The sequence below is a fragment of the Aethalodelphis obliquidens genome, unplaced genomic scaffold (genome assembly GCF_003676395.1).
Source record: "Aethalodelphis obliquidens isolate GAN/ISIS:26980383/991018 unplaced genomic scaffold, ASM367639v1 scaffold38, whole genome shotgun sequence".
Lineage (NCBI taxonomy): Eukaryota > Metazoa > Chordata > Mammalia > Artiodactyla > Delphinidae > Aethalodelphis > Aethalodelphis obliquidens.
In genome coordinates this window covers 17,329,153-17,343,076 of record NW_020837982.1, presented here as the reverse complement: position 1 = coordinate 17,343,076, position 13,924 = coordinate 17,329,153, and the positions used below count along the sequence as shown (strand labels likewise).

Here is a 13,924-nt window from a genome sequence, read left to right as displayed (position 1 = left end):
AAAAAAAAAAAAAAAAAAAAAAAAAAAAAAAAAAAAGAGTTCAGTGTGTGGCTGGTTATAGAATATAAAATATCAATAGTTTTCTTATCAGTGACTAGTTAGAAAAGATAATAAGAAATGATCCCATTTATGAAGGAACAAAAGAGGTAAAATACCTAGTAATAAACTTAATATTACCAGAGCCTCTATTTTAAAAACTCTTAAAACCCTTTTAAAGAACATAAAAGAAGATATAAATACACATGATTCTTGGATAAGAAGACTAAATATAATATAGATTAAATTTAGGGACTTCCCTGGTGGTGCAGTGGTTAAGAATCTGCCTGCCAATGCAGGGGACATGGGTTCGAGCCCTGGTCCGGGAAGATCCCACATGCCGTGGAGCAACTGAGCCCGTGCGCCACAACTACCAAGCCTGTGCTCTAGAGCCTACAAGCCGCAACTACTGAAGCCCACGTGCGTATAGCCCGTGCTCCGCAACAAGAGAAGCCCCAGCTCACTGCAACTAGAGAAAGCCCGCAGGCAGCAACAAAGACCCAACACAGCCAAAAAAAAAAAAAAAAAGATTAAATTTAGTCAGTATACAACAAAAACATCTAAATTATTCTGTGAATTCGTTTTCATCACAATTAAAATATCAGTGGGAATTTGAGAGTAGGAACACTGATAAAATGATACTGGGTTTATCTAAAACAGGGGTTCTCAACTGCGGGCGATTTTGCCCTGCACCCCAACCCACGGAACAAGCAGCAAAGTCTGCAGACATTTTTTGGTTGTCATCACTAGGGGGGTGATACTGACATCTAGTGGGCAGAGGTCAGAAATGCCGCTAAATATCGTACAAAGCACAGGACTTCCTGCCCAAAACGTCAATAGTGCCGCTGTTGATAAACCCTGATCTAGGAGAATCAATACTCTAGAATAACCAGGAAATTTCTGAAAAATTAGTGATCGAGGGACTAACCTCTTCAGTGGAACAGTGGAGACAGTCCAGAATACACTGGAGGATTTCATGTAGGATAAAGGCGGCATTTTATATCAAGACGGATAATTCACTCAAAAATAATAACTGATTGGATTTTTAGGAAAAAATAAACCTGGATCCCTATCTCACTCCTCTCATCAAAATAAATTACAAGTGAATTAGAGATTAAATTTTAAAAAGTGAAACCATGCAAGTACAAAGAGAAAACATGAGAGAATCAACTTGTAGTCTCGGCCCTGGAAGGGCCTTTCTAAGTAGGAACAAACACAGAAGCCATAGAGGAAATGGTGAAAAATCACATAAGTATTAAACACTCCTTCGTAAGAAGAGGAAATTATTTGCAAAACATGTAACAAAGGGGGCTTATTTACAAAGAGTTTGTATAAATCAATAAGAAAAAGAAAAATAGTAAAAAAGAAAAGAGTAGTTCACATAAAATGGAAATACAGATAGCCACTAGAAAGATGCCAAGTCTTACTTAGAGGTAAAGGAATGTAAATCAGAGCAATAATTATTACATACAATTTCCCCTAACAGATTAGTAAAAATTAAAATGATTGAGGGAATTCCCTGGTGGTCCAGTGGTTAGGACTCCACGCTTCCACTGCAGGGGGCACGGGTTTGATCCCTGGTCAGGGAACTAAGATCCCACATGCTGTGCGGCACAGCCAAAATAAGTTAAAAAAACAAAACAAAACATTAAAACGATTGATAATTTCTGATGTTATTAAGTGTGAAAGGAACCACACCACATATAGCTGATGACAAGGACAATCTGGTAAAATCTATCTACATTTGAAATACATATAATCTTTCACCAAGAATTTCTACCGCTTAGCATTTAGCGTTACTGATATACTTGAAAAAGGATGCCTATATATATGGACAAGATATTCGGTTGTGGCATTATTGTAACAGTAGAATACTGGAAATACCTAAGTGTGTATCAGCCCAGCGCTGATTGCAGAATGAGATTTTGGTACAGCAGAACGGTATGCAGCCATGGAAACTGACACAGATTCGTCTGTACGGACTTGGAAAGATCATTACTAAGTGGGGAAAATAACATGGTGCATCTAGTCTGACCTCATTTGTTTTGATTTTTAAATAGATGTTAATATAATTTTTGAAATCATAACTTTTTTTCTGGGAGGATGTAGGGATGTTATCTTTGAGGAGAGTTACCAGAATTGAAAGTGGTGGGGGAGGGACTTCCCTGGTGGCGCAGTGGTTAAGAATCCGCCTGCCACTGCAGGGGACACAGGTTTGAGCCCTGGTCCGGGAGGACCCCACATGCCGTGGAGCAGCTAAACCCACCCGCCACAACTACTGAGCCTGCGCTCTAGAGCCTGCTAGCCACAACTACTGAAGCCCGCGCTCCTAGAGCCTGTGCTCCGCAACAAGAGAAGTCACCGCAATGAGAATCCCACGCACCGCGTCGAAGAGTAGTCCCCGCATGCCACAACCAGAGAAAGCCCGCGCACAGCAACGAAGACCCAACGCAGCCAAAAATAAATTAAAGAAAAAAAAAAAGACACACACAAAAAAGAAGTGGTGGAGGAAGGAGACTTTTCATGTTAGATCTTTCTGTTTAAAAATTTTAAAAACACATGCAGACATTGCTTTAAAAAAATAAAAACAGAGTAAATACAAATCATAACCTAACTTTTTTTTTTTTTTTTGCCTTAGCCAAATCCTTCCTCTTCCACTTGCTTTTTAGTGTGTCTTAACTATTCATTGGTAAATTATTTAACTGCTTGATCCCAGCACGTACTCCCTTTGTTCAGGATTCTAGAGAAAGACCTTGGTTTTACTGGTTCCCACACCCCCTGAGCTTTAGTTTCCTTACTTGTTCCCTTGAGGAAATACCTACAGATCTACGGCACAATGATGTCACAGCAAAGGTCTGTGAATGCTTTGTAAACTGTAACGGGCTATTGAAATGTAAGATGCACTCCTATTCCTGTAGTTATCATTCAAATCCAGTTTGCCATCTACTTGATTGTAATGAAATTATATCCTTTGACCTCATCGAGTTGAATTAGAAAATTGCATTTGTCTCTGGACCTTGTGTTTTGAAGTGCAGGTTGTCCTTAACATTTTCGTATCAGCTTTTGGACAGCTGACACTTTTGTACATTGTCATGTATCCCCAAACTGCCTCGTTCCTGGTGAATTTGGACCCATGCATCAGCTGATGAGCCCACTGTTAGAAGCAGTGGCCGGCATGGCCATGCTGACCGTCAGCCGGTGTGTCTCTGTTGCAGGTGCCAGCACCCCTGCAATTATGCAGTCGTGTTAGTTGGTCGTGTGAATATCGGATCACACTTTGTCTTTATTTTATGAGCACGAAAACCAGGGGAACGAGAGTGTTGGCACTAGTAATAAGTGTGGGTTTTTAAATCTCAGTCCTGTTGAGTCAAAGAGGGACGCGATTTAGTGTGTTAGAAACGGCACCTCACTGGACTCACAACCATTCTCTATAGATTCAGCTGTGAAGAATAATATAAAACTAAAGAAAATAAGGAAAATGCTAGCAGTATGTAGTTGATTTCCTCTTAAAGGAAAGATGTAATTATAAATTATTTATAGAACTTAGGGGACAGAAATCTTTTTATGGCCCTCAAGTCTTACTTAGTTTTTGAACTTTTGGCTTTAGGACACTTCTTTTTTTTGGTAATGCATGGTATGGTATAATCTGTGTTTTCTTTCAAATATATTAAATTTGGAAGGGATCTCATTGTGAAATTATGATACAGTGTTGTGGTTGTAAACTCACAGTGGTTACACCTGTGATCAGCCTGTATTGCACCCTTTCCTGGGAATTGATCTGTCCTCAAGGAGGAGCCCTCAAACGTAGAACAGGAGAAAATGCTCACTCCTTAGGTAATAATGATTGTATGATTGCGCACGCTTGCATCTGTTGCTAACGCACAGTCTAACTCAGGTGCTGGGGGAACTGCGTGAAGGGGCTGGACTGTCTCCGGGTTCTGGTGTCCAGGCCCCAGCATCCCCGGGGCCCTGCCGCCGTCTGCAGTAACTGCAGCAGCCGCAGGGGTGTGGAGGGTGCTCGGGGTCCAGCCCCAGCTGGTGCCCCCGAGGTGCTGGCCTCATTCGTCCTCCCAGCAGCCTCCAGGAGAAGGCGATGTTTCATCCAGATCAGGGGGCTTCAGAGAGGTCAAACGAGCGTGACGTTGTCTCGCCCACGCCCGCCCTATTTCCACACCGAACACGGGCTCCTCCTAACTGATTCTGAATCAGTATTATAACATCTCTGCGGTACAGCCGGACACACGTGCTTCTTCCTTTTCTCCCTCCGGTGCCCGTGGTGCAGATCTAGTTTTACCCGATGGGCGTGGAGCTTAGAGAATGGGGTGGCCCCTCGTGGTAGGCAGCTGTCCTCCCTGGTACCCCATAACCACGCATCTCAGCCGCCACGAGATGCTGAGCGCCCCCCAAAGCTGCAAGGCGGTCCTGCCACTAGATGGCAGTCTCGTCCAAACACTGACCCCTGTGCTGGGAGTCCCCGCTCTGAACAGCAGTCCTCCTGGCATTCATTAGGTCAACAAATATTTTCGAGCGCCTACTGTGTGCTCGGCGCTGTCCTAGGCAACAGAGAGACATCGAGGAGCAGGACATGGAGCTCCGTGAACAGATGTGGTTGCGGCCGTGTGGGGGAGGAGGACAGAGGGCGGGGGGGCCGGGGACTGAGAGAAAGAGGGGTGAATGACCCGACCTCATTTTGGAAGGAGCACTTCGGCTGCCTGTGCAGACTGGACGAATGGACAGGGGAGACCAGATGAGAGGCTATGGCCAGACCCTAGGAGAGAGACTTTTCAAGGCTGAATAATAGTCCATCATATGTAAATACTACATTTTCTATATCCCTCCGCCATCGGACAGAAAAGAAAGACCAGGAACGAGCTTTAACTTCAGGCGATGTCTGGGGTGACCCCGGTATGAGGAGGTTTCGAACTTGGTGCTGGTATTATCAAGTCCTGGGTTCTTAGGTGGTACCTGGTGGTTTCATGGCCCTGTATTTCCCAGGGGTCATCAGGGCTTGGCGGCTTTCCGGGGTCCTCCCCGGGAACCCGTGGTTCAGAGGGGGGCGCTCTCCCTGCTCCTGCCCCCAGGAACACTGGCGTTTCTGCCAAGTCTTTCCGTCCAGAAATGTGCTGCCTCTCCAGTTCTCTGAGTTTTCATTTTCGCTTTTCCCTGATGTCTGCTTATTGCCCCCGTCCTCCCCCTCCCCCCTCCCCTCCCCCTCCCTCCCTCTCCCCCTCCCCCTCCCCCTCCTCCTGCCCGCGGCTTTTCCTCCGGCTCCTTCTGTTTGTTGAGTTTATGCCTAGGTTTATACTTATCCTGCTTTGGTGGATGGGATTCCTTAGTCATTGTATTTTCTTTCTTTTTCTTCTTTTTTAACATGGAAAACTTCATGAACTTGCATGTCATCCTCCACGCTAATCTTCTCTGTATCCTTCCAAGTTTAGAATGTGCTGCTGAAGTGAGCATTTGTATTTTTTTAATTAGATATTTTTAAACTATTTAATTCATAACTGACTCCTTCCCTTACTGGTACTGATGGTTTTCAGTTGATTCTTATGTGTTTTCCAAGTGGAGGATTCTGTCAGCTGCGATGACAATGCCTTTTGTCTCCTCCATCCCGTAGCTGTGTCTTTTCTCTCTGATTCCTGCTGTATCGTGAGACCCGAGTTGTGTTCAATGCTAGTGATGTCCTTGTTCTCATTTTACTGTGATTGCTTTTTTTAAATTTTTATAAATTTATTTATTTTGTTTTTGGCTGTGTTGGGTCTTTGTTGCTGCGCGTGGGCTTTCTGTAGTTGCAGTGAGCGGGGGCCACTCTCCATTGCGGTGCATGGGCTTCTCATTGCGGTGGCTTCTCTTGCTGTGGAACACGGGCTCTAGGCACGCGGGCTTCAGTAGTTGTGGCACGTGGGCTCAGTAGTTGGGGCTCGCAGGCTGTAGAGCGCAGGCTCAGTAGTTGCGGCGCACGGGCTTAGCTGCTCCGCGGCATCTTCCCGGACCACGGCTCGAACCCGTGTCCCCTGCATTGGCAGGAGGATTCTTAACTACTGCACCACCAGGGAAACCCACTGTGATTGCTTTTGATGTTTCCCCATTAAATCAGATACAGAAAGTTGGCTTGAGATATTGTTTTGCAGGTTCAGTTCTTCCTTTCCTCTTTTGCTCAGAGTTACTAGGATTGGGTGGTAGATTTATTAAATGCCCTCAAGGCATTATGTTATTACTTTAATTACTGATTTTCTTTTTTACTCTGGAGTCTCCTTCAGGAAATCCAAATATGTGTATACTTGGTCTCCTGGGTATGTCTTCCACATCACGGATTTCCTTAATCCTTTTGATTGCTTTCATGCATCCTCTGATTTTTAAAAGCTTATCATCTAATATGCTTTGCTTTGTTTCTTTCCTTGAATTCAACTATTGTGTCTTTAATCTTTAGTATAATTTCTCTGATTGCAAATTGCTTCTTCTTTATGACTTCTTGCTCTATCTTCATAGCTATAAAAGCTCCTTGAATTTCAATGAGGAGGCAGATTAGAGATTTTTAAAAACATTTCCTGTTTCTTCCAATAACTTTGTTTCATAGGTACATATTTATCTGGATTCCTCAGATGATTCCCCTTTTATGAACTGCTGAGACTTTCCATATAGATCTAGTGATTTTCTAGAATCGTCCATCTTCACAGAGGGAAATCTGTTGTGTCACGTCCCAGGGGTGGTGTCCACGCGGTGACTTTCTCTCACGCTGAGACTCAGGGTAAACTTTGAATAATGCAAAGTGCTGGTTTCCCTTGATTTACATGTTAGCTGCATTTCTAGAAAATTCAGTGTCTAATAAAGTGTAAAAACTCTCCTTGTGGGCTTCCCTGGTGGCACAATGGCTGAGAGTCCGCCTGCCGATGCAGGGGACGCGGGTTCATGCCCCGGTCCGGGAAGATCCCACATGCTGCGGAGCGGCTGGGCCCGTGAGCCATGGCCGCTGAGCCTGCGCGTCCAGAGCCTGTGCTCCGCAACGGGAGAGGCCCCAACAGTGAGAGGCCCGCGTACCGCAAAAAACCCCAAAAAACAAACAAAAAAAACCTCTCCTTGTGTTTCTATGTAAAATAGTGTTAGATTCTGGACTCAGATCATTATAAACAGTTCTTTTTTTCACTTCCCGAATGCTGGGTATCCTAAGAAAGGGGAGAGGGCTGCAAGAAGCAGGCACACCCCTGACATTTGTAGGGCCTGGGGCAAGGAGGCAAATAAGGGCCCACTGTTGATTGGCAAGGTTCTGATCAGTGTAATTAAGTAGCCTATGAAGGATCGGGGATTTTGGGTGATCTGTTAGGTTGTGGTCCAGGTTGTTGTATATATCAAAAGTTTATTCCTTTTTAATTTCTTCATAGTATTTCTTGGTGTGGATGTGCCACAGTTTATTTACCCACAAGTCTGGGTTGTGTCTAGTGTTTTGCTCTCATGAATAAAGCTGTCACAAACATTATCATGAATAAAGCGGTACAGGTTTTTACGTGGACATTTTGTGGAAGCATTTCTCTGGGACAAATGCCCAGGAGTGCAATTGTTGGATTGTATGGTAGTTGCATGTTTAGTTTTTTAAGAAATTGCCACAATGTGTTTCCAGAGTGGCTGCGCCATTTTATAGTCACGCCAGCAATGTGTGAGTGATCCAGTTTCTCCACAGCCATGCTAATAGGTGTGTGGTGATATTTCACTCTAGTTTTAATTTGCATTTCCCTGATGGCTAATGATGTTGAAGCACATCTTATTTTTCTTTTGCAACTTAAAAAAATTTTTTATTTATTTAATTTATTATTTATTTTTGGCTGCGTTGGGTCTTCGTTGCTGTGTGTGGGCTTTCTCTAGTTGCGGCAAACGGGGCTACTCTTCGTTGCAGTGTGCGGGCTTCTCATCGCGGTGGTTTCTTTTGTTGTGGAGCACGGGCTCTAGGCCCACGGGCTTCAGTAGTTGTGGCACGCGGGCTCAGTAGTTATGGCTCGTGGGCTCTAGAGTGCAGGCTCAGTAGTTGTGGTGCACGGGCTTAGTTGCTCCACAGCATGTGGGATCTTCCCGGACCAGGGCTCGAACCCATGTCCCCTGCATTGGCAGGTGGATTCTTAACCACTGCACCACCAGGGAAAACCCAACCTTATTCTTCTTTTCCAAAGTTGTTTTATCTAGTCTCATTCCTTTGACTTTCTATATAAATTTAGAATTATCTCATCTGTGTACACACAGAAAGTCTTCTGGGAATAGACATCTTTACTGTGTTGAATCTTCCAATACACAAACATTTATTTAGATCTCCTCTGATTTCCTTCATCAGCATTTTATAGCTTTTAGCGTACAAATCCTGTACCTATTTTGCTAGATTTATACCTACTGCTTTTTTTAAGCAATTGTAAGTATTATGTTACTGTATTTCTAATTTTGGTGTTCATTGCTAGAATATTGAAATACAGTTTATTTTTTATGTTTATTTTGTATCTTGTGAACTTGCTGAACTCACTTATTAGTTGTCGGAGATTTTTTTTCCTTTAGATTCCTTGGGATTTTCTATGTAGACAATCATGTCATCTACAAGTAGGAGCAGTTTTAATTCTTCATTTCTGACCTGTATACCGTTTATTTCCCTTTCTTGCCTTGTTGCACTGTCTAGAAATTCCAACACTGTGTTGAATAAAAGTGCTGAGAGTGGACATACTTGCCTTGTTCATAACCCTAGGGGGAAGGCATTCAATCTTCTACCATTAAGTATAATGTTAGCTTTTGGTTTTTTGTACATGCTTTTTATCAAGCTGAGGAATTTCCCTTCTATCCTAATTTTTGTAAGATTTTTTTTTTTCTGAGGAATTCCCCTCTATTCCAACGTTTATCATGAACGGAAGGTGGAAAGTGGACCAGCTGACCGTCAATGTATTCACCAGCTAGATTTACTTTTCTTTTTAATTATTATTATTTTTTTAGTTTTTTTTTATTTTTAGATTTACTTTTTAAAAATGTGGATGGTTGGGAGAGCGTTTTGTGAACCACTCGTTAAGAAAAGGGAGAGTGGAATTTTTAATGTTTTGATTTATACCCTTTGTTGTATGCAAGAATTTAAGAAGTCTTATAGAGATAAATGCAAGAAAATAAAAAGATAAATATGTGGGGGGGGCGGAAATAGACAAAGCAAAAGCTAGAAGGAAAGTGCATGATTGCTAGTTTGGTGAGGAGTTTCTGGAAGCCAGAGGGGAGAGGGAAACCTGATTCATGATAAGATGAGAAGAAGCCAGCTACTGATGAAACACACAACCGTCCCGGGACTGAAATGTACAGAAATCAAGTCTCCTTTAGGTATCTGAAGGGAACAAGGTATCGATTTTCTAAAGTCGGCAAAGGCATCTTATAAAGCCAAACCTATATGTCTGAACACCTCACTAGCACCCCTAGGTAGCAGTTCTCTCCTTTATTATTCTTTTAAACAATTCATACATTGACTCTCTCTCTCTGCAGTATTTAGTCAGAAACACAGCATTACTGTTAGATTTCGGTGAATTTAAACCAGGTGAGCATATTGGGTTACGTGCCAGAGTGACATTACAGCAGTAAACTTCAGGGATGGAGATGTGATACTACTGATGATACGTGTTTGTGTTGACAGCTGGGGTCTGCTAGCTGAAATGTCGAAGATGCCTGTGAGTAAGCTTGGCAGGGGCAGTATGACTGCAGTACAGTGGGTGGAGGTCGAGGACGTCTCCCACTGCAACTGCCCTTCCCGGGAGAGCATGGTGACTAATGGCCTTTAATAGGGTCAGCTTCTGGACGGAGGGATGGAATGATTCGTTCTTCTAGGAGGACGATCGTGGGTGTTGCTCCTTGAGTGAGCGTGAGCTGGTTCCTGGTCAGAACCACGTGGCCTGGCGCCCGTGCCCCAGGCTTCTTTATGGAAGCGGAGAAAAGGGAAGGAAACAGTGAGTCCCACTGTGGAATGAGTTTTATGTTCCAGAAGAAAGTTCTGCTTTTCTGGTTCTGGGTAACCGTCACGTTGGATGGAAGGTAAGCCGGAGGTCTTTCCACTGAATTCATGGAACATTCAAGTTCCAGGCCCTGAACTTGGCCATGACCTTCTGAAACGTTCACATCGCCCTCTGGAAAACATGACCAGACCTGCTCCCTCGTGCTGCCTTTCCTGGCTGCCGACGCACAGTAGATTCTCAGTGCTCTGTTCTCTCTTCCTGAAAGTTTGTCTGGATGATTAAGCTTGCCGTCGAATTTTATTTCTTAGCATATTGATTTCCGCATCAAAAATTAGGTGAATACTGAGGAAAGCGTTTTTCCTAAGCAAATTACAGTACAGATAGAGTAGAAGTGTGTCCTGCGGATACGTGCCATCCCCCTCCCTCAACCGAACCTTGCTCAGGTTTTCTTAAATGCTCTTGGAGGGGATATTTATCCTCATTTGATCAATTCCAAAAGACAGCCCAGCCGAGGTGGCTTTATGCTGTGGGAATTCATTTCGGAACCCGAACGTAAGAGATTGATAATAAATGAAATCAACATATATTTGATAATCTAAGTGCAGAGTGTTAAAGTCAGGAACTGTGTGTGGGGTTGATGGCGGAGGGTCCGAAAGGAAGGCTTGCAGACAGCAGTGGAGCAGCAGGGAGGCTGGAAGAAAAGTGGCAGAGGCGGGCACAGATGCGGCTTTGTTCTTCCCTTCCCGCCATGCCCCAGCTGTGTGGCCTGAAGCAAAAGGATCCCCCAGCAACGCTGCCAGTCCCGCTCTTGGCGTAGCCGCGCCTGTGGGCTTTCAAATGAAAGCAGGTAGGAAGGGTCCTTCTGCCGTTTGCCTCGTTCTCAGTGCGTTTTCCGAGTTAACCCATCCTGGCTCCCGGCCACCCCTGGGGCTCCTTTTGGGCCCTTGCAAACCATTCCTTTAAAAATCTGTTCTATCAAACTCTAGTCTTCGGTCAGGTAAAATTTTTAAATCATATTCATTTTTTGAATCGGTCATAGAATCATATGGCTCACAATGTAAAGGGTACAGTGAGAAGCTTTGCTGCCACCCCCCTGTCTGCCTCGTTCAGCACTGTCTGGCCCTCCGCTATCCTTCTAGAGATTCCCAGTGTGTGCAGAAGCAGGTGTGCGTCCTCTTCCCTCTCTGTGCACGACGGTGGCGGGAACGGTCACAGGTTCCGCGCGGTGAGCCCCGGAACCCAGTCTGCACCCTCCCACGTGTGCGGTGTGCTTCACTCCTCTCCAGCCTGCCCCTCATCTCTCTGTGCTTATGAGAGCCATTCATGACCTTGTTCAAAGTTATCTCCGCTTCTGGGGTCGTCATTTCCCTGGGCCAGGAAATTTATGCTCCTTAGGTGGTTTTCTTGGGCTTGAGTTTCCTCTCACTAAGGTTTGGTCTGCCCTCCGCAGGGCAAAACCATTTTGGGGGGCACGTGTGTGCAGGAAGACAGGAGGAGGGGCAGAGCTTTTGCCCTTAATTGTTTTCAGCAAACCTCAGCTCCTTTCCAGGATTAGCTTTCCAGACCATTTTCTTACAGGTTTCTGCCAACTTCATAGTCAGGCAAGGCTCTGCATCCTGTCCTTCAGTTTTACGCAAGTCCTCGACTTTGCCCGGGTCATCGTCACCCTGATTGCTTAGGGATCACCCCTTTCTCCCATCGTTACTCACTGTGGGATGAGACTCTCCCGTTTGGAGGAGCATCACATGTTTCGTTACCTGTAAGACGAAGTTAACTCCACCCATCTCAGCAAGTGGGGATCACAAAAGGCAATGGCCTTTGTCAGGAACCAAGAACAGAGCCTAAAATGTAGATATCTCTATAAAACCTGCTTTTCCTCTCAAACCATCCTCCATAACAGGATCTCCGAGTTAGGAATGGTGATAATTAAGTAAAATCCACCTGCTTTGGACTCTGGGGCGTCCTGACCAGGCTCTTCCAGCTCTGCTTTCCTAAGATGATGTGCTTTTTTCTTCCTTGCACTTTGTCAACAATTCCTTTTTCAGTCAAAGTTAGAGTTCTCCTTTTTGGTTCCAAGCAGTAAAATTAGGGCCAGGTTTTGACTGAACATGTGGAAGAATGTTCTAGCAGCCACAGAAGTTCAGGGAAGTGTGCTGCCCCAGGAAACCAAGAGCTCCCGGTTATCGGTGGGGAGGTTTCATTCTGCGCTGAACTCCTTGCTGGAGATGTTGGAGGGCGATGGGAGCAGATCCTCACTAACGTCCTTCCCAGCCCTCGAGGGGTTGCTGTGAAGCGCAGAGACCTCCTCCTCTTGTCTCCTTCCATGTGGGAGACACTGCTCCAGCCCCTCGGACCACCAGGTACCTGATGACTCAAAACCTGCATCTCTGCCCCAACTTGCACCTGCCTTCCGGAAACACGCCTCCAGCTGCCCACGGCATCTCGTGGATGTTCTGCACGTGTTGTGTCCGTCCCTTCGTTCCTTCAACAAATGTGTCCGCTGAGTTCCAGGCATCTTCCCAGGTGCCGGGGACGCAGCCATGAGCGAGACAAGGGAAGCCCCGGCTCTCCTGGGTCTTACACTGTGTTCGTGTGGATCTGTCGGAGTGATGCCCACCCCTCTTACTGCACTTGTTTCCCTGCTTCCTCTAGCATCTGACTCCTGCCGACTGCAGCGCTCTCCCGACACCCAGATCAACTCTCCTGTTATCCATCAACCTCCTTTCCTTCAGCGTGTGATTTTCTTTGTCACCACGTCTACCCACTTCTTTTCATTTCCTTTGGGTTCCCCTGACCCCACCTGGCACAGCGTCTCTCATCTAAGACACAGAGGCTTCCTGGTTGAAGTTGGGCTGCTGGTAATGTTTGCCCCACCCTCTTGTCCTGAGAGACTGGGACCAGTTTGGGTCAGTTCATTGACAAAGTTGGTTAAATTGGGGAATCCTAAAAAATGAAAGATATACTTTGAACATTTTATTTTCACCTAAAATGTTCAAGTGCTTTCATTCACTGATGTCCAGCTACAGAGCCAAGGTATTTTCTTGGAGCGCACATGTCAGTGGGAACCCGTTGGCATCTTCCCACACCTGTGACACACCTTGCATGATTTCCAGCTTTAAACAGGAGCGAGAACTTAGGTGCTTCCGAAGAAGACTGCCTGCAGACTCCTTTCACGTGTTTGCTACTGGCCCCCTCATCATTTAGAGCTACTTTGGGCATTTTTTAAATTGAAGTATAGTTGATTTACAATGTTGTGTTAGTTTCAGGTGTACAGCAAAATGATTCAGTTTTATATATATATATATTTATATGTAATATGTGTTTTCAGATTCTTTTCCATTATGGTTTACTACAAGGTGTTGGATATAGTTCCCTGTGCTATACAGTAGGACCTTATTTACCTCTTTTATATATAGTAGTTTGTATCTGCTAATCCCCAGCTCCTAATTTATCCCTCCCCCATCCCTTATTTTAACAGCTCACTTTCATCCAGTCTTTTCAAACCATTCAGAGTGGCTTTTTTTTTTCTTTTCTTTTGCGGTACGTGGGCCTCTCACTGTTGTGGCCTCTCCCGTTGCGGAGCACAGGCTCCGGACACGCAGGCTCAGCGGCCATGGCTCACAGGCCCAGCCGCTCCGCGGCATGTGGGATCTTCCCGGACCCAGGCATGAACCTGTGTCCCCTGCATCGGCAGGCGGAATCTCAACCACTGCGCCACCAGGGAAGCCCCAGAGTGGCTTTTGAGGAAACAATCTCTCTCTCTCTCTGCGCTATTTCATTGGTTTACATAATAATTAAGTTACATAAATAAAATCACTGGTACAACTAGCATAAATAGGGTTGGAACAAATAGACCTACTCTCAGTATGCAGACAACCTATGTGGAGGGGGCTGAAGTGCACGGCTGTTCCAGGTGGGGCCTGCCAGCCAACTGTGCT

General features: G+C 45.1%; 1 protein-coding gene and 1 pseudogene across 2 annotated transcripts in view; one reads left to right on the top strand and one right to left on the bottom strand.

Annotated features, from left to right (window-relative positions):
* SPECC1 (sperm antigen with calponin homology and coiled-coil domains 1) overlaps positions 1 to 13,924 on the top strand; it is a 271,479-nt gene that overhangs the window by 85,402 nt on the left and 172,153 nt on the right. The window lies entirely within an intron of this gene.
* LOC113633183 (uncharacterized) lies at positions 5,402 to 5,494 on the bottom strand (annotated as a pseudogene).